We start from the raw sequence: 27,212 nt of genomic DNA on the forward strand, positions 1-27,212 counted from the left end.
TTTTGACCCATTCTTCCAGCTGGCATCTAGCTAACACCCAAGAAGCACAACCATCTGGCTGATTAGCAGCTGACTAGAGGAACCATCAGCAGAACCCAGCCCAAATTCCCAAATTGCCAGCCTGTAGGAATCAAGTTGATGAAGGTATGCTTTAAGCCACTCCATTTTGATGTGTTTATTACGTAGTAACAGAAAACTGATATACAGTGTTTAATAATTCAGACTGCAAAAGCTCATAGTGGGGTACACAGGAGAGACTTACACATACACACACCCCCCTTTAGGATGCAAACATAAAAGTCAAAGGAAAAATTCTAGAATCTTTTGGAGAGAAAAAAAGCAAATCAAAGGAAGAAGAATCAGATTGGCATCAGGATTCTCAACAATCCTGAATAAAACAAAATTAATAGTATTTTTGAAGTATTAGAAAAAAAGAACTTCCCATCCAGAATTTTAGATCTACTCAATCATTAAAATATAATGGTCAAAATAAAGATATTCTCAGACATACCACGCCTCAGAGATTTAACAGAGAAAAACTGCTTGAGAAAAATCATTAAAAGAGTTCTTTCAGGAAGAAGAGAGCTGAAAACCCAAGACTATGGATATAAAAGTGAGAAAATAAACCAATAAACAAGTTTTATCTGAAAGGAAGGAAAAAAGAATGGAAGGAAGAAAGGAAGGAAGAAAAGGAGAGAGGGAGGAGTGGGCATATTCTTAGTAATCCAGAAGTAAAATTGTGGATGATAGCAACAAGGAAAAGCTGGATGTCATCATGATTAAGCAGTAGGACTTTTGAGCCAGATGTTTTGGGTCGAAATCCTGCCCTGGCCATTCTAGCTGGATGACCTTAGATGAGTTACTTCATCTCTCTGGGCCTTGGTTGTAAAATAGGACTAATAAAACAGAACCCGTAGGATAGGATTCTTTTGAGAATTAAAAGCCCTAGTTTTAAAACCCTTAGATTTGTACTCGGTTTATAATAAGCTTTCAGTAAATGTTTGATGTTGTTATTAATATGAAGAGGAGGCTAAAGGGAAGTGGGAAATAGAGAATTAAAATAAAGGGACCAAAGGAACCACATTCATTGAGATAGAAAATAATGATATGAGGACTATGATGCAAAGCAGCAGGGAGAGAGTCCCACCCCTGCATTCCAAGGAGGGGGGCAGATCCTCAGTGAGTATTGGCTCATGTTCTCCGAGGGAAGTAGAGTCCCAGAAGAAGGATGCTAAGGTGCCAAGATTCCTGAGCCTGTGTGTGGTACAGTCACAGCAGTACTCCTGATCTTCAAGGAGCTATGTGAGCTTGAAAGATGACAGCAATGACCTGGGGACCAATTGCCCGAGGGCCTTTCCTGAATAGCCCCTTCTACAAAGGAACTTCAAGACATTCCCACATCCCTGGGGGAAGGGCAGGATGAGAGAGCACCCTAACGATGACTCAAATAGAATTTCCCACCTGTTTAGGTGCGTGGGAGCCTCAAAGTCAGCTTCATTAAAGAACATGTGATGTGTCTCGCACGCTCTAGTTTGTGCAGTAGGACTCAGGTATCTACTACAAAAGCAGTTCTTTAGTTTCCTTCTTTCTTCCACATTCCTTCGTCTTCCTTTAACCCAACCTTGTAGTAGTTACATTTGAAGTCATTTGTGGGAAAGAATACTATTTTGACTGGATTCAGGATATGGTGTTAATTATTCAAAACACCTGTGACCATAGCTGAACCTTTTAATCATGTCAGCGTTCTCATGCTTAGCGCCTGCTCAGCTAGTATCCCAAGGCTCAAGTTAGTGTCTCTGGTGAAGAGATCTTTTTGAAACTTAACTTGGAAGTCAGATAGAATATTTAGGGTCTCAATTCAGTAGGAAAAGGGATGGTGATCAGAATTCAAGATCCTCTTACAAACCTTCTTGAAGAGGTGACCATCATCACTACCCCACTGATGCCATTCTTCCGGTTCTGTGTCTGATTCAAAAACCAGCTCTGATTATTTAACAATGCCCATTGGCACCAAATGCTGCCTTCTGTGTTCCTAATTTTACCAGTCACTAGGTCTCTGATCAGTTGCATTCTGACAGTGGTTTTGTAGAATCTTGCTCAGTCACAATGGCCATGTTATTTGGGAGATTCCTGACTCACTCTAATATCCCACTGGACTTTTAAAATGTGTTATCAGAGGATCCCTGGGTGGCTCAGCGTTTTGACGCCTGCCTTCAGCCCAGGGCGTGGTCCTTCGAGGCCCGGGATCGAGTCCCATGACGGGCTCCCTGCGTGGAGGCTATGTCTCCCTCTGCCTGTGTCTCTGCCTCTCTCTCTCTGTGTGTGTGTGTCTCTCATGAATAAATAAATAAAATCTTAAAAAAAAATGTGTTATCATAGAAACTGGCCAGTTTCATGAGGACGTGTAGCTCTGAAAGTCTATGACTCTGTATATCTTATTGTGTGATCTTCGACAAATTACTTAACCCCTTCAACAGTTACCTTGTCTATAAGGTTGAAGAAGTATAGGATAAATTTTGAAGGGTTATGATGAGAATTAAATGAGATAATACATGTGAAGCACCTAGCAAAGTGATTTGCTCATGGTAGCTTATAATAAGTGCTAAATAAATTTTTGTTACACGTAGCTTTGGTGAAAAAGGGAGAGGTTTGTATCAGACAGGGTCAAACTGTGAAAACAGAAATCATGCTTTATCTTTTGAGAATTACAGGTCTAATATAGAGGATTAGGGCCTACACAACCATGAACAGTGGGTCAGAAAAGCCATCCCCTACATTTCAGTCTGAAGAGCTCAAGTGGGTGCTTCTCATGAGCTCACCAGAAATCATGGTAATTCTCAACAATTCTGGGGCATCTCTGTCAATAATCTAAGTCATGGTGAAAGCATAACACTCAAGAGCTTGCTGCCATGTCTGGTTGCCACTCCCTGCAGAGAGTAAGGCCTCACCTTCTCTCCCACCTGTGGTCTCAGATGAGAGCCCTTCAGTGGCTGTTGACCCCAACCAGGAACCATAGAGGGAAGAGGATTCTGGGACATGCAGTTCCAAGGCTTTGTGTACGTCCACACTAAAGCCTTGGCCAGAGTTCCTATTAAGTACTGGTTAGATTTTTTCATCTTATTTCCACTCTGTATAGAGATACAAATGAGCAAAGAGTTCAGAGACAAAAACAAAACAAAACACAAAAATCTAGTTAGCAGCCAAGTGAGTAGTCCTGGAATAAGACTTTTTGATGTAATCTTTTTTTATATTTATTTTATTTATTTTATTTTTTTATTTAGTTTTGATGTAATCTGTGTAGACTTTTCCAGAAAGAACTCTCTGCTTATGACCTGGGGATGGATTTCTGGTGAAAAGAATGATTGTATTTCCATAGCAGCTTTCAGGTTGTGAAGAACTGCTATGATCATTATTTTCATTTTCACCCTCACTACAACCCTGTGGGGTAAATATTGTTACTCCAAGGTCACAAGTGGGAAAACTCAGGCTCAGAGGCTCTCCCGGCCAAGGCCTTCTAAGCTTGCTCTTCAGAACTTGCCCTACTGTGATATCCCTTAACGTAAATAAAGAAATGAGTAAATTAAATAATTAACTTAAAAAAAAAAAAGCCAGCAAACAAGCATCTGGAGAGCCTGTTTGTACCAAAGATTAAAATAATCCAAACACAAAATGTAAAAACTTCATTATTCATGCTTAAATGTTTCAAATATATAAGTAATAATGGTCTTCTGTCAAGTTGCCATCAGACCAACAGAATATTAAATGCAGGCAGGACTTTACAGCTCAACCTCAACCTCCCAACTCCAGGAAAGCTTCATTTCTTGCCTCAGGCATAGGAATTGCAAATAATGTATTTGGAACTTAAATATAAGTACTTGGACTCTAAGCCCCATTGATGGTTATGGACAAGTTGCCATGAGCTTGGTGTATTGCCATGGTAGTATTTTTTGTTTTGTTTTGTTTTTTGCTTTTTAAAGATTTTATTTATGTATTCATGAAAGACACACACACACACACACAGAGGCAGAGACACAAGCAGAGGGAGAAGCAGGCTCCATGCAGGGAGCCTGGTGCGGGACTCGATCCCAGGACCCCGGGATCACGCCCTGAGCCGAAGGGAGACACTCAACTGCTGAGCCACCCAGACGTCCCATTGCTATAGTAGTTTTTTAGCTCTTGAGATTAGCTCTGAAAGTTTATACTGTTCTTTTCCCACTGCCTGAAGGAATTAGGGCTATCACGAGCCTTTATACTAGACCATAAGTCTTTGATTAAACCTCAAGGCTCTTGCACAAAATTTTGGCCGACAGGAATGTAATCCAGGGCAGGAAGCAAGCCTGAAATGGGTGCTAGGCGGAGAGTTCCAATACGCCTCAAACATGCTGAAAACAGCTGCACCAATTAAAAGGCAATTAAATGTGTAATAAATGGAAATGCTACAAAATTGTTCTGTAGAAGAGTCTAACTGGGAATTGCCGGGGTGTACTCAGTGAGAGAGAAATGCGTGCCAAGATGAAGGTTACCCGTCTTTTAGCTGATGTGCTACTCTGCGATGCCAGTTAAAAAAACAACAGCTCAAAATCAGTTCTTTTCACCGTGTGTGAGAAAGGAATGCAGAGCCCAGATGGGGCTGGGCTCGATCTGGAAGGGACTCAGTGGACAGCTGATTAGGACCCCAGGGGCCCCAGACCCTGCCAGCCTAAGCATCCCCTGGTGTGAGGGACAGGACAGAAGCAAGAGGAAGATGGAGATGGTGTTTTGAGCCAGTAAAATGAGCCAGTAAGGAACTGCACAGACTGTAGAAGGCAATGTTCTTCCTTTTGGAGAAGTGCCATCCCATCTTTCCCGTCTGATTTCATCACTCCAGAGTTGAGGGGAAAGATGCTCAGGTGAAATCCTGATGCATCAAATGTGTATCACCCAGTTCTATATTGCTGGCCTCTCTTGGGCACCAGGTACCAGGGTGAATCAGTCCTCAAGCAGAGAGACAGACCACTGTTCATCACGGGATAAAGGGTTTATTATAGAAACGAGACCTAACTTAATCATGGCAGGATCTGTGGGTGTGAAGGTCCAGGAGTGAAGCTGGAGGATCAGAGGAGTCAATATCCAATCTGTATGAGATGCCAAGCACATCTGACCTTGAAAACAAGGCTTAGCAAAAGAGGATATCATGGAAGGTTTGTGGACAGCTATGCCTCTGCGGGTCTGCCAGCAAGTATATGGGGAGGGGCCTGGAACCATCCTTGGTCGACAGGTCAGCAGTCAGGAGGGAGAGCTGAACACAGGGGAGGAGAGTGAGGATGAGCTGCAGCCCACCGGCACTGCATCTCATCTTGATGACCTTCAGCAGGTAACAGATGGTGCTTCATTTCCACCTTTCAAATTCCATGCAAGTGCCTCTTGGGGCCAGCTCTCAACCGGAACTCTCTAAGAATGGGCTTTGAGCAGACAGTTTAGTGGAGGTGGCAGAGAACAAATTGCCCCACAGTCAGAGTAGTTGTGACGGGAATGACCCGGCTTGGAGCTGAGATTCTAGGGGCCCATGGAGGGTGGGAGAGGGCGGAGGGAGAAGAGAGAAGGAAAGAGACTGAGAACCAGGACAAGATATTGAAGGGGCAGGTCATAGACAAGTTGGGTGATCTTGACAAGTACATTTCTGAGAAGATAAAATTGGCTTTATTTCACCGTGAGTGCTGAAGCAATGCTCATTCTAAGCACTCTGTTGTGTTGGCTTGAAGCAGAGGCATGTGGATCCTAGATGTTAAAAGGGTTCTCACTCATTAGAGTGTCTTGTAACCTGGTCTGTGAAATCAGGACTACTCCTTGTCAAAGCATCATGACAGGGAACAACATACAGAATTGGCTGCGGCCACTCCAATTCAAGTGTCTCCCAACAGTAGAAATTTTCTCTACCTCAAGCTTTAGAATGATAATAAAAGAAGGTGCTCAGTTACATTATGGACCCATTTTGTACAAGTAGATAGATCAAGACTCACAAATACAGAAGAAAGCACTCTCTAAATAAAACTACAATGTGTTCATCAACTACCATTTCTTTCTAACCCAAGCATTAACTACAAACTCGGGTTATTATATTAACTCAAGTGTGAGTATACACTTGCCCAAAAATGGATAGGGAGATATTTTTGTACGGGTTGTCTGGATCTTGCAGGTAGTAAATTAGAATGGCAAATCTCTATGAAGGCAGGCTTAGGTTACAAATCCTCATAGGAAATCTTTTGTAAAATTTCCAACCAGAATCCATGTCAAGATGGGTCAGCTTCCTTATTTTCCTTTGCAGGTGACGTGAGTCCCTTTTCTGCGGTACCTATTCTCTAGGGGTAGGCTCTTGAGGGACCTAAATATAAATGAAGTCTCTCACTCCCCCACTTTGTGGGGCCTACGTGTGGGTCTCCTGCCCCCAGCACTGCCATTTGCCCCTGAGCCTCTTAGTTCCTGAAATGGGGCTCCTATTCTGGTGTATAGCTCTGCCGGCAGCTCCCTCTTGGAATTTCCCTACTTTCTTCTGAATTCAACCATGCATTAAAAAAAAATACTCGCTATACTTTATGCTGTGTTTTCAGGCGTTTGGTATGATTTGTTCACTGGTTTTAAAATTGCAGATTTCTGGAGAATGAAACTGCCAGGACGATCACTAGAATGCATTTCAGCCCACAGGATGCTACACGCTGCACCACCCTCTGACTGGGATTGTAAGTCTTACCAGGAATCTGAGAAGAACAGGCCTGGGGAAGAGAGAGGTTTCCTTGTGTCTCATCCTTGAGGAATGTGGGGGTGGGGGAGTCTCCCCATCTCATCATCCTAGATGCCTTCTATTGTCAGGGATCTCCGGAATTGTTCTTGAGCTCGCACTCTCTATGTTTATTGATGGTGATAAACCGAATCATTACAAATAATTTTGAAGGTAAAGGACGAAGTAGCTCTTGGTTTAGGCATCTCCGTGCTCAGTTGTGGTTTTGAAGCTCCAAATTAATGATCTGTTGCATGATGGAGATGAGCTCTGGGGAATTCCTCGATCTAGCAGACCATCTGCTCTTCTCTCTGGGTGCACTGAAGATAATCCCAGCCTACCAGTCAACATGCCTTTTTAGATTAAAAACCAGTCAGTACCTAGAATAAAGGAACAGGAATGGAAAATCAACTTTTTTTCCCACTCCCAGTTGGAAACATTCAAATGAAGACTTTGAATTGCTCTTCCTTTTCATTTTATTTGGATGTTCCTTCCATGAAAGTGATAAGCACCTCTTACCTGAGGAAGATATGAAAATGGAAACAAAATTCACTCAATCAATACATATTTATTGTGCATCCTCTATTTCTATATTAGGCATGGAAAGGAAAGGCCTCATAAGACAGGGCAGAAAAGCAAAGGAGACTGGCAGATAATGGACTATTCTGGACCTGTGTTTGCTAATCCAAGAAGACCTGGTTCAAATCAGGGACTGAGTACCCTCAGTGAGTGTACTCTTGCTTGTGTGCAGCATCAGTGTTGAGACAGGAGAATGGGGTTGGAGAGAGGGGCAGATATATTGCCCCAGTCTCCCAGAAGAATATTCTGTTGAAAACCTGATGCAACAGTCAAAAGTACTTGGATCACATATTTTAAGAAATAAGTCATGGTTCTATTTATCCTATGACACTGTAAATAAATCACATCTTCACAAGCATAGAAAATAAATACAAAGAAAGATTATGAGAGCGATTTTGTACTTTTAAGTTCTAAATGTAACTTGTCTGCACCTCTTTTATCGTTTTATGTTCTTCTCCAATCCACCTGACCGGCGGAGAAGTAGAGGCTTCTCAGTTTCCATCATGCTCTGACACTGTGCCTACCTCCCTACCATCTCAGTGCCACCATCCCTTCTCCTGAGCTCCACTGTCTTTGCTTCCATTGGTGTTCAACCAATAGTAGGAATTATCCTCGAGTTTCGAGCACGACCATTTCAAACCAAAACTCTCTAGAACACTGTGCTCTCTCTCCTAATAAAGGAATGCTTGTGAGTAGGGGTAACATGAGATTAAGCAAAATTGGTAGAGGTGATCTTGAAACCTGGGGCAGTATTGATCTATTCAGCTCTGTATCTCCAGGACTGGTTTCCAGTGCCTGGAAAGTAGTGGCTGTTCAATAAATATCTGTTAACTAAATGAATGAATGAGTGAGTGAGTGGATAAGGAGAGAAGGAGAGCTCGAAGAAAGTCTATTGCAAGGAAGTTTATGGGAGTCCCTGCCAGGAGAAGTGTCTCCCCCTGCCAAGCAAGATCTTTTGGGATGAACGGGTTTCTTTAGGACATCTGGAAGGATGTGGATCTGCTGCCTGCATAAGACCAGTGAAGTCCTCTCAGGTCCCTGACACCTGAGAATAGCTGGACATGATCACAGGCCCTAGAAACTCTGATCATTAAGAAAGGCAGGGATCTGAAGATGGCAGGAAGTAAAAAATGTGTGTGGAGGGCAATTGGCACTCCTCCTCCTGCACCATTGGTGGTCTTGGCAGCAGCGCCACCATCACCAGGCAAAACCAATTCAATGTTCACACTCTGCACACTGTCCTGCTGAATGCCACAGAGAGGAAAAGCGACTGACACTACAGTCTCCACTTGGGGCACCACGGAGAGCTCCTCTGGGTAGGGACCCCGAGTGCAGTTAACACAGCTTGTCTGCACTTCCCCAGCTCCTTGAAGAGATCCTGCAGCCCTCCCCCTTCCCAAGATCCTAATTAAGTCATAAGTTGATGATAACAAAATTAATAACCAACAAATATTTATATGCAAAAAACAATAAATACACAAACATAAAGAGAGACTAGCATATAAGCCCATATGTTGGTATCCAGACAAACTGCAGTATTTTCCAGCAGCGGAGCAGCAAGGAAGGGTCAGTGATGAGGGAGAGGGGGATGGGCCAGGAAGGAAGGTATCTAATGGGGTAGGAGTTAGGAAACACAGTACTGAATAAAACTTGCCCAGTCAGAAGATTTCCCTAAGCTGGGCTCTTTGAAATATTCCCATTAACCAAGATAAAGCACCCACAGATGCTCAGCCAGTCTCAGCAGTTGATTAGCAGAACATTAAATGTCTTCATTATGGAAAGAGATACTTTCTCATTCAGAAGCAATAATGAGCTATTTCCCCTTGATTCCATCGGGAGGGAGGGTAGGGGACTTCCATAATTTTTTCCCTCTGCGATGTTGAGGTGGTGGTAAAGTTAAAAGTTAAGTGTTAATGGTAAAAGTTAAAGAGGCCTGTCCACCTCCACTTACCCACTCGCGCCACAGCTGAGATAGTTGTCTCACCCAGCCTCCTCCATGAATTCTGACGCCCTTAAATTCCTCATTTTACTGCAAACTGACTTATCTTCTCCAGCCCTGTCACTAAATGATTTTAAGATATATTAAACTATTTTAAGAATATCATGACCCTAAATTTTTACCAAATACTAAAAAAAACAACCCACAGACAAGCTGTAAAATAAAATATCTTTTTCCTTTAGAGATTGGCAGAGATTAATACACTTTTTTAGATTAATATACTCTTAAAGAACAAAAGGATGCCTCTATTCCAAGATAATTCTTCTCATCCATTTTTTAAAAAAAATTTTAAAAAGATTTTTATTTATTTATTCATAGAGACGCAGAGAGAGAGAGAGAGAGAGAGAGAGGCAGAGACAGAAGCAGGCTCCATGCAGGGAGCCTGACGTGGGACTCGATTCAGGGCCTCCAGGATCACGCCCTGGGCTGCAGGCGGCGCTAAACCGCTGCGCCACCGGGGCTGCCCCTCCCCGCCTTTCTTTAAGATTTTATTTATTTATTCATGAGACACACAGAGAGAGGCAGAGACAGAGGCAGAGGAAGAAGCAGGCTTCTCGCAGGGAGCCTGATGCAGTACTCGATCCCAGGACCCTGGGATCATGACCTGAGCTAAAGACAGATGCCACCCAGGCTTCCCTCTACTCATTCTTTAAGACTCAGCTCAGAGGTCCCCACATCCAGGACCTCACCCCGACCATACCCATACCAATCTCCCCTTCCAGACTGGGACAGTTGTCCTTTGTTGGTGTTCCCAGAACATCCTGCATCCTGCACCATGGAAACTCTCTGTTAGTTTATCCATGCATGTGGTTTTCTCCTGCACTGGATTGTGTGCTTTCTGTGTTGCCCTACTGATCATCCCAGGGGCAGAGAGAAGAGCACTACTGTGTGCCTCAGAGATCTGAATTCCAGTCTCAGCTCTGCTAGTTACTTTCTATGTGCCCTTACCTCTCTGTGTGCCAGTCTGCATCATAGCAAAATGGAACTGATAATCTTCACATTGTGCTCTTACCCAAAGGGTTTAAAATTCATCATTATAGTTGTGGTTGGGGAAACTGCAGGCAGGACCTCCCCAGGAGTGCTTAAATATACTCTCCTCCTAACAATGTCCACCCTTCCAGCCTTCCTTCCATAGGCTTGACAGGAGAGCTGGCTGCCTGCAAGGAGACAGGTGCAGAACACCAGGCTTGGTACTCAGATCAGGCATTATACTGAGGTTGGTGGGGGCCAGGGATTTCCTGGGGCAGCCCCAATTTAATTTCTTAACCCAGATGATTAAATAAATAAGCATATTTAAATATCATTAGCACTTATGCTTTTGTAGCATGCATGTAAACAATTCCTAAACCACAAAGAGAAATCCTTTTTTATTTTTTTATTTTTACTGGAGTTCAATTTGCCAACATATTGCATAACACCCCATGCTCATCCTGTCAAGTGCCCCCCTCAGTGCCCGTCACCCATTCACCCCAACCCCCGCCCACCTCCCCTTCCACTACCCCTTGTTCGTTTCCCAGAGTTAGGAGTCTCTCAAGTTCTGTCACCCTCTGATATTTTCACGAGAAATCCTTTTTTAGATCACACGGGCCAGTTTGGGGTTGGAACAATTATTGTTCTGTGTATGCACCAAATCAAGGTAGTAAATTGGTATTGTGATTTATAAACTGCCCTTAATCAACACCACCTAATTAAGGAGATGGAGTTTAATCTCTGGGCCAATCTTTGTGCATTTGATTAGAGTGATTTCATTCCCCCGACACACCGGTAATGAAATTTACTTGCTAAGTTTTTGAGGCTGAGGCTCTGACTTCTTGGAGTGCTCAGCAATGTGAAAGTCACTTCCTTAAGGCCTAGAAAAAATGATGATATGCAGTAACAATTTATTGAGCTTCTAGCATGTGTCAGACTCTGTTTTGGCCATTACTTTCATCTCTATAATGACCCGGCAAAGTACCTCTCCCTTTGTACAGACGATAAAACTGGTGCTTATCCGGCTTACTGGTGTGCTGGAGTCAGCTCAGACAGGCCGTAAAATGCCAACAGTGAGAATCTCTTCCTAATTTTGCATTCAGTGACAACACATTGGTCACTTAAAACTGGCCATCGTGGGAGGATTTACACCACAAAAATTGGCACGTGCTACAAATTAGGTCCTTATTTAAGAGTCTGTTGTTCAACATTTAGCAGCAGACCACAATTTGCAGCTAATAGCCAACTGAGCCAAGATTCAAACTCTGATCTGTTAGCGAACTCTTGCTGTGTTCCCCTCTGAGACTAGAAGCCACAAGCTGATGTCAGTACCCAGTGCTTCCCTAACGTTCAGAAGCTCTGTGCTCTGAAGGCCACCCCTCCTCCTGTCCGCAACCGAATTCTGCTAACTCAAGATAGGAAGCAAAGTTCAGCCAGGAACTAACCAGAATTACCTTTATTCTGTTTCAACTGTGGCCAGAAAGGAAAATCAAATGGTGAAACTGTTAGAGAAAAACCAAAGAGGCAAAGACAGTTTGGATCCTGTTTGTTCAGTGTCTGTGAATAAATGCAAAGGAGGAACTGAATAAACCATTAGCTCCCAAATGCTTTAGGAGCCCCACTGGAGAGCTCTTTCACTTGGCAGTGAGGAGAAGGACCCAATGGAAGCCTTAATCAACACCACTTAATTAAGGAGATGGAGTTTAATCTCTGGGCCAAGTGTCCATCTGCTTCCCATTTCCAATCATTTAGCACACATTAGAAGTGAACACAATATAAACTCAGGACGACCTCAGCAATGGATTACATTTCTAAGACAGAAAAAAGACAAGAAACGAGCTTCAAAAAAGATGGCAGAAAAGGCCACATGTTCTGCTAAAATCTAGCACAGACTGGAGTCAGACATTGAGAAAATTACCTTTAATGGATAGTTTTGTTTTTTAATGACTTTGAACTCTTCCGCTGGCTGAAATGATCAATACCCTAGGCGATATTTAATAATCATGCATATTCATTTTGCGTGTATTTTATAGTCCTTTTCTTTGTATATTATTTCCATCTTTGGTTTTAAATTGTTAATTCTTTGAGGATAGGGGTCGTATCTATTAAGTCCTTATAGTAATACATTGAGTGCTCCTTGCATAATAAATGTATTCTAAGACTGAGTGGCCTAGACTGGTGACTGTCTCAAACTTGCAGTGTCAGCCTTCAGAGTCATCCCTCTATCTCTACATGACAGATTCTCCATAGCCCTTCTGCTCCACTCTTGCTTACTTTGCTTCAAAGTAAGGGAGTGGGGATGTAAGGGTGGAGTGGAAAGAGCACAAGGCAATGTTCTGCTCATGCCCAGTACAGAAACCACCACCTGTGAGCCCTGTGAAATCTTCTGCTTTCTCAGTAGGTAAGAATGTGTGCAATTATCTGCTTAGGAAGAAAGAATGTGTGCAATTATCTGCTTAGGAAGAGTCCAGGTCAAAAGGCTGAGTTCTTGAAAGACATCGGAGGAAGGCTCTCTTTCCAACAAAGGTAGAAAAGTGTGGGCGAGGCCCGTACTTACCTTTTGGAGACTAATAGTGAGCACACTAACAACTTTAATAACAGCAAACCAGGATTTTTAAAGTGTTAGTCACTGAGTGGAATACAAAACAGCTTTAACCCCATGCATACCTGCCCTGATAGAGTTTTTCTTCACCCCTTAGATGAAATCGAGAGCATACTCTCTGGGTTTCAGGTCATTCGTAGGGAAGGAAAAGTCCTATGGCCATGGACTATTACAAAATAACACTATCTCTTAACTCAATTTCCAGCCCGTAAGAGTAAAAAATCCAAACTTCATTAAAAAAAAAAAATATTTAAAACACCTTCCTCTCCCAGCTTGGCATGGCTTCATTGGAAAGGACCATGAGGTGGGAGAGGTTGGATGGCTGGTTTCTTCTTTCTTGATTCTGCTCTCTCCCCAACCCAGTCCTAGTTTGCCGGGTGTGACTTCTGTGCCCCTCCAGTGCTGGAAGTGGTGAGGAGGGACAAGACGTAAGGGTGGTTCTTACCTGACAGGTCCAGTCATGAACTGGCACTGCTATCTCTGGGTTTAGCAGATGTTCAGCACTCTCTTTGCCTTATTGCACTGGTGAAAACCTCCAGTAAGGACAATATTGATGATTTCTGATCTCAGGGTTTTTGTTTTGTTTTGTTTTGTGTTGTTTTGTTTTGTCGGAGACTATCAGATTTATTGTAGTTTGTTAAAAGTTTGTACTATGTTGAATTTCATAAATTTTTTCTATGTCCATTGTGATGATCAAATGACTTTTTTTCTTTATTCTGTTACTGTGTGAATTACATGGATTGACTTTTCAAATGTTAACACGTGCACCCCTGGATTAAGCTGCACTTTTATTATCCTTTCCCAAATCATTAGATTTTAATGATATTATGGATTTTGCATCTATAGTTTTGAGGAAGATTGACTTTTCTTTCTTGCAATGTCTCTATCAGGTTTTACTATCATGATTACGTTGTCTTCTTTTTTTTTTTTTTTAACGTTGTCTTCTTAAAATGACTTGTGCAGCACATACTCTATATTCTTCTCTGGAAGAGTTTATGTAAGATTGTTTTTATTTCTTCTTTAAGTGTTTGGTGGACTTCACCAGTGAAAACATTTATCCTTTAGATTTCTTTGTGGGTGAATTTATTTTCTTTTGGATTGCACTGTGGGTTCTTCGGAGATCCTTCCATCACTGGGAACCATTCACCTATAAATCTCTGCTTTAGGGGATGCACTCTCCAGTTGGCTGCCTAAGACCCCTGCATTACTCTGCTTTGTCCGCCATAACAAAATATCATAGACTGGCTGGCTTAAACAATAGACATTTATTTTATCACAGTTCTGGCAGCTGGAAGTCCAAGATCAAGGTGCCAGCAAGATTGGCTTCTGATCGAGGGCTCTCTCTCTTGCTTGCAGACAACCACCTTCTCACTCTGTCCTCAAAAGGCCTTTGCTCTGTGCACACAAAGGGGGAGAGAAAGAGGGAGCTCTGGTCTCATAAGGACGCCAGTCCTACAGATTAGGACCCCTGACCTATGATGTTATTTAGCCTTAATTACTCTCTTCAAGGGCCTGTCTCCAAATATAGTCACATTGAACCTCAATACATGAATTTTAGGGGACATAGTCAGATCCATAACAACCCTGATTCTCTGTGACCACCTCCACACAGACTCCCTTCTGTTCTTTTCCGACTGCTTTTCCAGGTGGCCTCATGGGCAAAGCTTCTTGAATACAGTTCTGCTCTCTCTCCTTCTTTCTTCTTACCTCCAGTGCACAGACAATATCTTCATCTTGAATCCTTCAGTAGAGAGAATGAAAATTACACACAGAGGCCTCTACATTGTTGCCCTATGATGTTTCAGCTAATCTCTAGGCCCTTTAGATTTCTTGTCTCTGAGTCAAATACCTGAGACCTGCTTTCTAGAGGGCTCATCCAAAGCCCTCTACAGGCCCCTTGATGCCTTTATATGTAGGCTTGAGATAAGGCATGAGCCTCCCTCATGGAGGGGGTAAAGAAGCTCACTGACCACTTACTTCCAAATAAAAGCCTCTCTTTTGTTCCCATCTTTGCTTTTGTTCTCTTCAACCTCTTTATAAAGAGGCTGGAGATGAGTAAGGGGCTGAGTCACAAAAGTGATTTTCACATATCTCCACTTCCAGTTTTGCTTAAGTGGTCTAACTAGTACCTGTAGTGCTAAAGCCTCTGCTGACATTTAGATGATGTTCCATTTTAACCTCCTGTTATATTAGATGGTATGCTATACAAGTCTCTATATTAACAAATTGTATAGATAAGGACTCAGAGACAAACATTTTGTACTGAGGCAATTTCTAAGTCATGCACAACTATTTTAAAATGGCATTCTCCAAAATTTAAGAGTCTATCATCATCCTTCTTTCTGATAATTTCCTGGGCTTATCTCAGAACTTAGAAAATGCCACTAGCACTCAGGATAGATACTTTTACATCTCATGGTGTCAGACTCAGCCTCCATTTCACTTTCCCTTTGAGAGTGAGGGCTTAGGAGAACACATTACTGCTGTGACATCTCTTGCTCAGACCCCAGGTCCATGGCTTCAGTATTGGAAAGAGACCTCAGTTTTCCCCCAGGCCCTTTACTCATGGCTTCTTGAGAGGCTTTGGCCATTGTGCAGAGGAAATAGATGAGAGCCACAGAAGTACACAGAGTCTTAAAAAATCACAGAGCAGAAATGAGACTCTAACCCAGTTTGAAGAGCAGGACAAAGGCATTGTAGTATTAGGCTGGGGGGAGGAGGGACCTCCACGGCTGCGCACAGAAGGCAATATCTGGTAGAGGATTAAGGACCACTCTAATGACTTCATTTTAATTTGATTACTGCTGTAAAAACCTATCTCCAAATATCCCATTCTGAGGTACTGGGTAAGGTGGTGGTGTTAGGAATTCAAAATATGAATTTGGTGGGGTGGAGTCACAATTCAATAAATAACAGATGCCATTGGTAAAATCTGCTAGCTTATACTTAGGGCTCCAACCTCAGATCACATGCCTTAATCTGTTCACAGAAGGGACAGGGGAAAAACACGAGTCAGGCCACTTGGCTCTACTCTCCATTATGCTTCCAAAGATCCATATGGCCCTGGGCAAGTCCCTTCCCTTTCGGTGTCTGCTTTGTCCTGTAGAAAATCAAGGAGTTGGATTAAAGTTTCTAAAGTTCTGACCTTCTGTGGTTCTTGAAAAAAATGCAGGAGAGAGCCAGCATCGTGGCAGCCAGGCCCCCTGGTGATCTGAGACACAATTTTGTTGGGGGAAGGACAGAATCACTGCTCCTGTCAAGGCAGAGACTTAAAGCCAGTTAACACCAGGTTGGAGTTAGTGGTTGGGGTTAGTGTTTTTTGAGTACTAAGTAGATTTTCAGGTGGTCCAGCTCTCTTGGAATACAAACTATATATTTTCCTTGGCTGCCTTTCTTCCTCTCATAAGCCAATGAAAGGATTAATGTGGAGAGGCTTCAGTTCTGGTCTTTGAGAGGGCAAGGGAAAGTTAACAAGAGAACCGATCAATATAGCATCGTTCTGCTCAGAAGGACTTCGTATCACAGGGCATTAAAGCTGGAACCCTCAATGTCACCTGGACTGAGTGCCTTCTTTTATACCTAGTAGTACAGAGACCTCGAGAAGTTTAGTGCATCACTGTCACTGACACTGCTAGTTAGAGGGAACACTGGGATCAGGGCCCAGCTGCTTGGGTATAATACCATACTTCTCTGTCCACAAACAAGAGTATACTGTTGTGTCTGGAGAAATTACGGTTGGAAAAATCATTTCTGCTTTTTTTGGTAAACAACTTTGGGAGTGTCTGCCCTTCTCAAGAATTAATTCTCCCACTTGAGAGCAGCAGTGTGATGGTGGTGTGGGCAGTTGGGCAGCCACACTGACCAACCAGACCATTTCCCCTGGAGATTCTAATTAGCAATTCCAGTCCAGCCTGGTCTCCCCCTTCAACACTATAGCTTTGCTGTGGCCATCTTCTACCTGCTGTGTGGACTAACTGGCACACGAGGGTGGTCTCTGGGGGAAGAGGATACGCAGATGGAGAGAGCATACTCTCTGGTCTCAGGGGTTTCCATATCCCAGTCTAGTCTTCTCAGAGGCTTGGCTGCTCTTTTGTCCCTAGGGGTCTATAAAACACCTGCATCTCAATATGAAGCACCATCCCCTTTTTACCCCCTAAAACTTGTTTGAATTGAATTAGTGCTGTTTCTTGCCACCAACAATTTTAACTAACATGGTTCCTTTTGATCTTAGGAAAAATCAAACATTCATTTTCTTTCCATTTAGTTTAACGAGTATGCTCTCACTGAGGGCCTGTGTACTCTCCAACTCCTTCCAGAAACCAACGTAATAGCTGTCTCTATCTCTCCCATCCAATCACCTACTTAATCTGGACAGTTTTTCTTTCAACAGGACTCTTAAACCCATTGCTCTTATCTATAAATGATGGCACTAAATTTAGGACCTTATTTTTTCACGCTGGTCATCTGCAATAATCTCTCAACTGGTTGTCTTTATGGTCATCTCTCATTTTCAATTCATTGTCTCTTCAGATGGAGCTCCTGATGCTTGTTTTTATTACCCTGCCTAATGTTAAAGTGGCCGGATCTGCGCTGCTGAGCGGGAGAGTGTCAGGAAGGGGCTAAAACAGTGTGTTACTTTTCTGCTTCTATAGAACAAATTACTATGCATTTAGCTGCTTAAGCAACATCTGTTTATAATCACACAGTTCTGTAGGTCAGAAGTCAGGCCAGCCTGTCTGGGTTTTATGCTCAGGATCTCTGAAGGCCAAAATCAAGATGGTGGCTAGACTAGGCTCTTACCTAGAGGCCCTGGGAAGAATCTCATAAACCATTGAAGTTGTGGACAGACTCAGTGCCTTGTGGTTTTAGGCCTGCATTCTCCGTTTCCTTGCTGGCTGTCAGCTGGAGGTCTCTGCTCCAAGGGGCCACCCATATCCCTTCTCATATGGCTCCTTCATCTTCCAAGCTGCACTGGGGCTTTGAATCCTTCTTGTGTGCTTCAATCCCTTGCCCTTCTGCTACCAGCTGGAGGAAATTCTGCTTTTCCTCTTGTGACCAGATTAGGCCCCTCCTTTCTGATGAATAACCTTAATCACATCTGCAGGATCCCTTTTGCCCAATGACCTGGCATAATTGTAGAAATAGCATCTCATCATATTCCCAGGTTCCATCCACACTCAGATGGAGAGCTTATACAAGGCCAAGGTCATTGTGGTCATTCTTCAAATTCTGCCTACCACAGACAAGGTCATGGGTGGGATTGCTCTTCTAAACAGTTTGGGAGAGGTCAGAGGTGTGAATTTGGACACAGTGCAATGGATGAAAGTATGGTCAATGACTTGAGTCCAAGGGAGGTCAAGGCAGCAGTGGAGCCCAAATTAGAGTCAAGAACTGGACTTTCTATGTTGTGTGTTTGTGGGGTGGGAGAAGCAGTATGAGGAAGGGGAGTAGTGGGAGGGATATGTGCAAAGAGGGGAAGGTGCTGGAAAGTTGTTTGTTATTATATAAGCCTTATGAACAAATGGCTCAATGGGTGTAGAAAGAATATTTCTTTTCTTGAGGGCAGCCAGAGCTCCAGTAGTCACTCTCTGACCAAATTTTCCAAAGACTTCCTCATATTCCTCAGTCTGTCCTTCAAAGGCTTCTCTTTACAGGCTCCTATGTACATTCCAGCCTTATTTCTCACACATCTTTCTCCTGCTGACATTTCAGTAGAATTGGTACATAGTGAAATTGGTAACGTAGTAGAGGATCGATGCCAGCCAACTGTTTCCTGAGAGAAATCACAGGTGGTGCCATTACGTTGCTGAATTTACAGTGATGTGGGGTCTGTCTCCAGTCTTCAGTACCTCAAAAGCTGACCATGCCTGCGGTAGTGCTCAAATGGGCACTCATAATATTTGCCATCCATGATTGCCCTGCTGTGGGCTCTGATCTTTCCCTCTTCTTCACTGGCTAATCTCTGTTACATCTGGAGTTTCTAGCCTCTCAGCTTTGGCTCAGGAGGGGCTCCTTCCTGAGCCGTTGCAAATGTTCCTCCCTTTTGGCAATTGTAGCAGAACCAGCTGCCAATCCAGTCGGAGGGGCCCAGTGCAAAAATGAAAATGTGGGGCTCTTGTTCAGAAATGAAGAATTCTAACTTGGCGGCTGCAGAGCATCGACTCGAGCATGGGCACTATGTCACTGCGCAGGTCCATGCTCAATGAGCTGCCCTCAGTCGAAGGCCCTCCCAGTTTTCCTCATTCCTATTTACATCCATGTAGCAGATTCTCAAAAGTTGCTGCCGAATGACAGCTAAGGATTTCAGATGTGTTTGTATGATACGAAGCTCTGGAAAGTTCTCTAAATCCATAAAACCACAAACATTGCAGAGTTAAGTCTTCGGCTTAATGCACGCTATAAAAAATGCTAACAGACGTGTTTGGTACCTGAAGCAGAAAATGGCAGGTCAGTATAGGAAACGTGATCCAGACTTTGGAGTACGGAATCCTAACGTGCAAGATCATGGAAGCAGCGAATAGTAGGGAAGCCGAGGGACCTCTGTTTGGAGGCAATACCTCCTTAGGAAGTAGGGCAGAGTGAAAAGGTGAAAAAGTGAAAAAGTAAAGCCCACCCAGCAAACATCAGGGCCCCTGGGTTTTGGAGACCTGCTTTTCCCAAGGGTGCCAAAGGCATTCTCGAAAGCACCTTGCGATAGTGGTGGCGCCGTGCGGCTGGGGCGGGGCGGGGCGGGACAGGGAGGACAGACGTTCTGGCTTTAATACAGCAGCTCTGCAATGAGCTTAAATAATTAGCAAGACTGCGTCTGCCTTCCCACCCGGGCCTGACAGGCGGTGACAGTCGGGGCCTGGCTGCCCGCAGATGGATGGGGATTGCCTCCGCCATCTGTCTTCCAAAGGATCCTGTAGGTCCAGCTATTATTTCAGTCAGACACTGGCAGGCGGGCAATTGTTCGCAGCCTCTGTGAGGAATAGCGGCTGTCAAGAGTTTGGTGAGTGTTACGACTTCCCACAGACCTGTTTTCAGCTGCTGTGAGACATTAAAACGTGGAGGGGACGCAGGACACAGGGCCAGTGGCTGATCAGGAACTTCTAGGGCTTTCCCCTCACCTGGGTCACTCTATTCCTCTCCCTGTATTGCCCCTTCCTGCTCCTCCCTGCTCCCCTCACCCCGAGCCTCTTCAACCCACCCGCTTGTCTTCCTTTCTCTTCTTTCCTCTTCCTCTCACCAAACTATACACATATCTGAGGAAGAAAAGCAACCGTTGCCTCTGGGAGGCCCTCCCACGCCGCGAAGGGATAGGGGTGTTGAGGTAGAATGTGCCAAGGAGACAGGAGTCAAACCACTGCACTTGCCCCCAGAGGCCAGCTCCGGAGTCCCCCGTGACATTACCCCAGGGAAGGAGGGATGCAAAGAGGACCTCCAAAACCACAGAGCAGAGAAGCCAACAAAAGACTTACAGCATGAAATAGTGTGTCAGTCCTGAGGTGGCCAGGAGGTAAGAGAAACCAGTTAGAGGACATGGAATCTCATCAAAATCTCTCAAAGGCAGGTGTGAGCTTGAGCACACCCGAGGGCTTCCTGTAATCTGATGATGTCACTCATCAGCATTTTCATTTTCACCCCTTTATGGACCAATTTGAATGACACGATTCAGCCCACAGCGGGTGGGACGTGATGGATGGATTAGAGGCCCACACGCAGCACTCACCTCCGCACTCCGAGGCGCCCTCCTGCACAGACAGGGTTGAGTAGGGCCCCACTGTCCAACCTCCCCTCTGGAGCAGGAGATGTTTCTGAAAGGCCAGCACCTTGAGAACCAAGTTCAAGGGGAGAATGGAATGACTGCTCATTAAGCCTGGTAAATATGGCAAGAAACCCTGAAATGCACTGTTTTCCCTTTTTAGTCTCGCTTTCCTCCAACCTTCCTCCCCAGCTTCTCCCTCCCTCCCCACCCCCTCCACCCACCACTTCTATCCTGCTCACTAGCAAGGCTTAAAAACAAAACCACAAAAGCCTCCCAGGCTGCTCCTGCTGCAGGAGGTGTCATACATTAAAATCGTTGTATCTCATTAGACAATGTAATCTAAGTTTCCTTACTCCGATTTTGCCAGTAAGAGAATCTGAGGACTGCACGTCAAGGATTACTGAAGTGTCTGTTTTACTCACAATCAACTGAAAGTGTTCTCTACTGGCGTTTTGGTGGCATAAAAAGTTGGCGATCATTTTTGTTTTGTGTTGAGATTCAAGATCAAAGCTGCTCCTAACGTGGTGCAGAGTGTCCAGTGGCTTCCTAGCTAGTGCCCTGCTATTCGGATGCCCACGTGGTCTCTCATGAATCTGAGTGCTTTTGGATGAAAGGAGTCCCTATTTGTGGTTACAACAGGACAGCAGATACAAAGTGGGCTGTTAGGGACAAACCTGGGTGCAGAAAGGCCGACTAGGAGGAGAAGCAGTTCACTGCAAGCAGGGATGATCACCTCTTCTGGGTGTCTCGAGCCCTAGTTGGACTTGTCACCCATTTGGCACCCAGTGTATTCTACCCAGAAATTTTACTTCTCCTTGTATGAACCTGTCTGTGAGGTCTGGCTTCCTCTTTCCATTCTCCCAGGAGAGATCCACGGGCTTCAATAAGCTTGTTGATCATGACCCCATTTGGCATGAGAGGTGCTCTTGGCTCTCCCTGGTTTCAGTGGGACACACCTACCCCTCGCCCTGGGGGAGAGCCCTCCTGAGAGCTTCAATGCCTCACCTTGGGGGTTAAGGACTGTGCTGGCTTCCTGTCGCTTCTGTAACAAATGACCACAAACTTAGTGGCTTGAACCAAGCAAACATTATTTTACAGTTCTAGAGGTCAGAAGTCCTCAAACCAAGGTGTTGGCAAGGCCGTGTTCCTTCTGGAAACTCTAGGGCAGAATCTGTCTCCTTGCCTTTTCTAACTTCTTGGGGCCAGCTGTGTTCCTGGATTTGTGGCCACTTCTTCTACCTTTGAGGTCAGTAGCTGAGCACCTTGAGCTCTCTCTCTCTGCTTTCCTTGTCATCTAGGTTTTTTTCTTAGTGAAACCCACATGCCTCTTTCTTATAAGGACCCTTATGATTACATTGGGCTCATTGGATAATCCAGGATAATCTCCCCATCAGGATAGTCCTGATTTTAGCAAAGTCGGAAATTAGATCATTAGCTGGAAATAAAGGATTTTACCCAGAGACCCGGGGAGAGTGGCACAGGTCTGGGAGCAGTGTGCCAAGATGCCTGAGATGATATCAGGCAGGGTTCAGGCAGAGGAAGAGACCATGCCAGTTATTGGAACGGGAGGAATTTAACATAGATCATTATTAATTGGTAAAAACAGGAGTCAACTGCTAAGAGATCCAGAAGTGGCAGGTGCAACGTTGAGGATCCAGCTCCAGCGTCACAAAGCAGGGGGTGGGGGTGGGGGTAGAAGGGGAATTGAGAACAGAGGCGCAATAGATCTCTAGCAGCATAGATGAATGAAAGGGTTGCCCTATATAGTAGCTAAAGAATTTTATAGTTTAGAAAACCATTATCCCTTCTTTCCTTTCCAGATTCAGATTCCATAGAAAAGGAAAGTACTGAAGAGTTCCGGAAAACACATTGCTGCCAAAGTTGAATGGGGCAGCGGGAACACCTACCCGCCAATGTCATGTGTAAGGCAAAATAAAGGCAGCGACTGTTTATCGTCTTTGTTTGTTTGCTTGAGGGAATTTAAGTGGCCCCTGACAACTGCTTTCCACCTTCCAGAGGCTGGAGAAACTTCCTGTAATTCAGCTGCTCTAATGGGGGTAGCTAGGAGGCAGCAATCCTAGAGGCAGACGCTGCTGGGGCTGCTGCTGCTGCTGCTCTGAGTGGTTGCTGGAGGCTGGTGGCTGCAGAGCAGGGACCTGGGAGGCTCAGTGGGAGGGAAGCACAGCCATTTGAATCTTGATAGATGTGGATGATCTGCCTGCAAAAATGTGGTCTCAGGTTATACTCCCATTCAATAGCATTTGCTTATCCAGTGTTGTCATCGTTTGAATGCTACCTTTTTAAAAATTTGCATTGCTCAATGAGCGAGGGTATCTTTTCATGTTTAGCTACTTGGATTTTTTTTTTTCTGTGAACTCCCTTTGGGGTGTTGCATGGGGACTTCAATCAAGGAAAGTTTCATTAAGATACTCATGTAATAAGAGTATCTTAAGTGCCTAGTAAATTGTAGGTGCTGGTGCAATCCGGTGAACAAAAAATAGCCAGAGCTGAATGTGGGCCAGGTAGCAAAGATGAAACCACAGGTCTGCATACACATTTGGTGGGTTCTCCTTTAGCTGCGGTAGTCAGGGAAGATCTGTCCTAGGAGACACGGAAGTGGAGGATTGATGGATGAGAAATGATGGGCTATGTGAAGAGTTGGGGAAGGAAGTATTCTTGACACGAGAGGCAGCAAGGTGAGGATGTTCAGGTGCACAAGGACCAGGCATGTTGGAAGAGAGGAAGATATGGGCCAATTAGAGCACAGTGAGTAATGAGGGGGCTTTATTCTGGGTCCTGACTGAATTCAGGGGCAGACCTGGGCCCTACATTCCTGGCTTTCTTTTCTTAGGTAAAAACCCTACAGTGAACGAACCGCTAGAAACTCCTAACTCTGGGAAAGAAGCAAAGGGTTGTAGAAGGGAAGGTAGGTAAGGGGATGGGGGAACTGGGTGACCGACATTAAGGAGGACACATGAGGAGATGAGCACTGGGTGTTATACTGTATGTTGGCAAAATGAATTTAAATAGAATTTGAAAAAATGTACAATGAAACTTTCCCCAGTGTGTTTTGTGGGCATGCTTATGGAATTAGGCTCGAGGGGACTTTCAGAAGCTCTCATCTGTCACTAAGTAGGACTACTATGGATCATTCCTTACAAAGAAGGATGAGTTTGAATAGCTTCTGAGAGTAGATTCAGTGCTTTCCCCTAATTGCCCCTTCCTGATGGATGTTTGTTGGCTAGCTCTCATGCTGCCACAGCATGCTGCCTCCTTCTGCTTTAATCCAGTTCACCTCAGAGAGGAGGAAGTGAGTAAGGGGGAACAGAGGATGGGGAGGGACCCAGTGGGTAGACTGTGGTGCGCACGCACTCCCTCTTTGGGTCCTTGAGCTCTGTCCTCCAACATCACTAGTGAGTAGTATGTATGTGCCTGAGGGTTGTCTTCTGTGTGTGTGTGGGGGGGGGTGGAGAATGTGGTGGGGTGCAGAGGACAAGATTGAGTAGGTGAGCTTAGACCACTTCAACATTAGGCTTGAGGAGAGACAGTTATGCCTCCTTCCTGGCCTTTCTCTCGCTTTTGCCCAGGTGACGCACCCCCAGAGGGAAATACTGAGGTGGCTTCCTAGTTCTCCCTGGTCAGGATAATAATGCTGAAGAGTGGGCTGAGGAGTGCTGAGTCTTCCCTGAGTCTGAAAGAATGTCCTCAGATTGCATCCTTCAATCAGATCGGTATCCTGTCTCTCTGATTCCAGAGAGATTCTAATTATCATTCTTTTTGCATTTACTCAGTGAATTCTTAAGACCTCTGCCATTTCCGTGGCCCTCTCCATGTTAATCTTATGTTAGGACAACCAGAAACAGACCTGAATGTGCCTCCACTCAGGGGAGAGCATGTCTGACTTCCCTGACTGGTTTCTGAAATTTTGTTTTGTTTGTTGTCTCAACAAGTCTTCCCAGGTGGTTGGAAAACAGGTTGTCATCAGGATGTCAGAACTTTCAAGAGTTACCTCTGGTCCAGTGGCCAGGCCAACCTGTCCAGCACAGTGTTCTCCCTCCACCCCTGGAATGCCCTGAGTCTTTCCCCTTGGGGATTGCCTGTAAGGCCAGGTGTCCCTTGCCCTGAGCAGTCTGGGACGGTCTCTTACTATGGTCTTTGAGCTATTTCTCATGATGGCAAGAGCCGTCAAACTGTCTGTGGGGGATTCTTCTTCCTGGGAGAGGGGGAAGTGGGGATGATGATCCCATCTGATACACAGGGTCAGACCTATGGGGGGAGAGGAGGTGGTAGAGAAAGGAATCCCTTAGGTGTTGGGAGGGGACAGTCGCAGACCAATGTGTTAGCGAGTGACACATACCTCTTTAGCACTCTGTACTTTGCAGAGCGCCTTCATATTTCACACCTCGCTTCACTCACCAGGACTGTGAGGCAGGCAGGATGTAGATTATTTTCCTTTGAAACATGAAGAACCAGATACAGAAAAATGATGTAATTTGCCAGAGGACAAAAAGCTAATGGCAAAGCCAGGAGGCTCTCTGCTAGGAAGGATTCTAATTTACTTTTAAAAGAGAAATTTGCATGGCTTGCAATTTGTTAAAAAACAAAACAAAACACCTAGTGCAATGGTGAAGGGAGTAGAGTTTGGGGTTTGGCTGGGGCACTTCCTAGCTGTTATAACTAGCCAGATCCTTTTTGTCTGGACACTCCTTTACAAATGACCTATTTCCTAATAGTGTTGGATCTACTCGGACACCATAAGTCACAGCACTGTGACAACTATGGGAAAACAGTGTGATGGCATCAGTTTTTCTGGGTCCTTCTTTCCTTCTTTTAGCTGAGTGCCTAAAGATGCTTCCAGAAAAGGCCTGCTTCACTGAGATATGAATTACTTCCTTTTCTCTCTTGGGGCTACTTTCACACTAGGCCCAACTGGAACTAGGTTCCATTTGTAGAGTAAATGGTTCTCTTTAAGATGCTCTTAATTTAAGTCATCTAGGAATAGTTTATTTTTGAATAGCAGCATCCTTAGAATCACACTGATATATCAGTGGACCTTGAAGTTCTTTTTTAAAAGGAGCACGAATTACTGCCTCAAGGACACATCACATAATCTCCTAGGCCATAAAGCCATTCATTTCCATTCCTATAGTTGATGGCACAGACTCTAGGGCCAATTTATCTTATGCATTTAGTCTTTTTGGAGATTTCCTCCAGAAAATGGCATTGCATTTTGGGTCAGGAGCCTCAGCTGGATATATGAAATGTCAAGGGTTCTATGTCTATAGATTACAAAATGGCCAGGGAGGCCTAGAAAATGTCAGCCCATGTGCCCTGTGCCAACATAGATTTAAGGAAAACACATCCATTGTTCTGGCCAGCAGTGTGGTCTGGTGGACATCACGAGCCTGTAAGTTTTACTGCTTTATTTGGGATCCCACACAGGGAAGAAGCCTGCTGCCGAGCCATGGCCATACATGGAGCCTTTATGGGCCAGGAATGGGGCTAAAGGCTTTACGTTTATGATTTCACTTAATCCTTATAACAACCTGTGAAGTAGACAGTCACTCCCATTTTAAAGCTAAGAAAACAGGCACAGAAAGAATCTATCTTTCAGGAGACCACCGGCCCACTAGAACTGGAGCTGGAACTGGAAGCTGGGCAGGCCCATGGGATCACTTGTCAGCCACTGCGCAAGGTGGCCTCCAGGGAGGTACCACAAGGGGGGGGGCGCCCTGCTCATCTCCGCGCCAGTAAAACACTGGTTTCCTTTGTCCTCCTCCGGGGGTGGGGGTGGGGTGGGTACGATTCAGACCAGCCCCCCCCCCAGTTTCTGTCCAAATCCCGAGACTCCGTCAGTACTGGAAAGTGTCCGATCAGTGTAAATGGGGCTCCTAGGACTGGCCACTGTAATTCCAGGTCTAAAACCCTCCCTGAAGGATGTGCCATTACACTATGAAAAAACCCCGTTCAGTAGTAGGACCCACGTTTTCCTTCCTAGGGTAGTAAAAGAAAGGACTTTAAGGACAACTGACAGAAAGCTTCGGCTTTGTGGCATTATACTGACGCAGAGCATTCGGTGCACGTGGTCAGAGCGTGTAACAGAAATGTTCTTTGGAGATTGTGAATCATCCAAACCATGTTTAAGATCTCTGGATAAAGCTGAGAATTTATGGGCTCATTTTTCTTCTCTTTATGTCATCTGACAAATAATGAGTGGCAAAGCAATTAGGATATAACGTCATAGGACAAAGGCTCATATCTAGTGTTGACAAGGGAGACCAGGACTGGTGGTTCCTGTCCTGCCTCTGACACATCTAAATGTGGGCTGTGATGGGGTCAGGCTCCGTTTAAAGGGCCATCCGCCGGCTGGCTGAATACACAAAGACAGGAAAAATAAAATGCATGCTCTGTAAGAAAAAATGTTGTGCTCCACCTGGGCATCATTAGCATATAGGATGTCTAAAAGACAACGTGATGGTAGTGGCAGCACAGGGCAGCCACGGACTCACTCTCCGTTCTGTCCACGGCTTCCCATGGAACCGAGGGAGGCAGGACAGCTTGG

At 44.7% G+C, this 27,212-nt stretch overlaps 1 long non-coding RNA gene across 1 annotated transcript in view; it reads left to right on the forward strand.

Annotated features, from left to right (window-relative positions):
- Window positions 1–22,591, forward strand: part of LOC112657433 (uncharacterized) — a 42,957-nt gene extending 20,366 nt beyond the window's left edge. The window contains exons 4-5 of the long non-coding RNA XR_003135003.2: window positions 6,627–6,716; window positions 22,471–22,591. This is a non-coding gene — a long non-coding RNA (uncharacterized LOC112657433). The remainder of the gene's footprint in view (window positions 1–6,626; window positions 6,717–22,470) is intronic.
- Window positions 22,592–27,212: the final 4,621 nt, after the last annotated feature.

Source organism: Canis lupus, chromosome 8 (assembly GCF_003254725.2).
Source record: "Canis lupus dingo isolate Sandy chromosome 8, ASM325472v2, whole genome shotgun sequence".
NCBI lineage: Eukaryota > Metazoa > Chordata > Mammalia > Carnivora > Canidae > Canis > Canis lupus.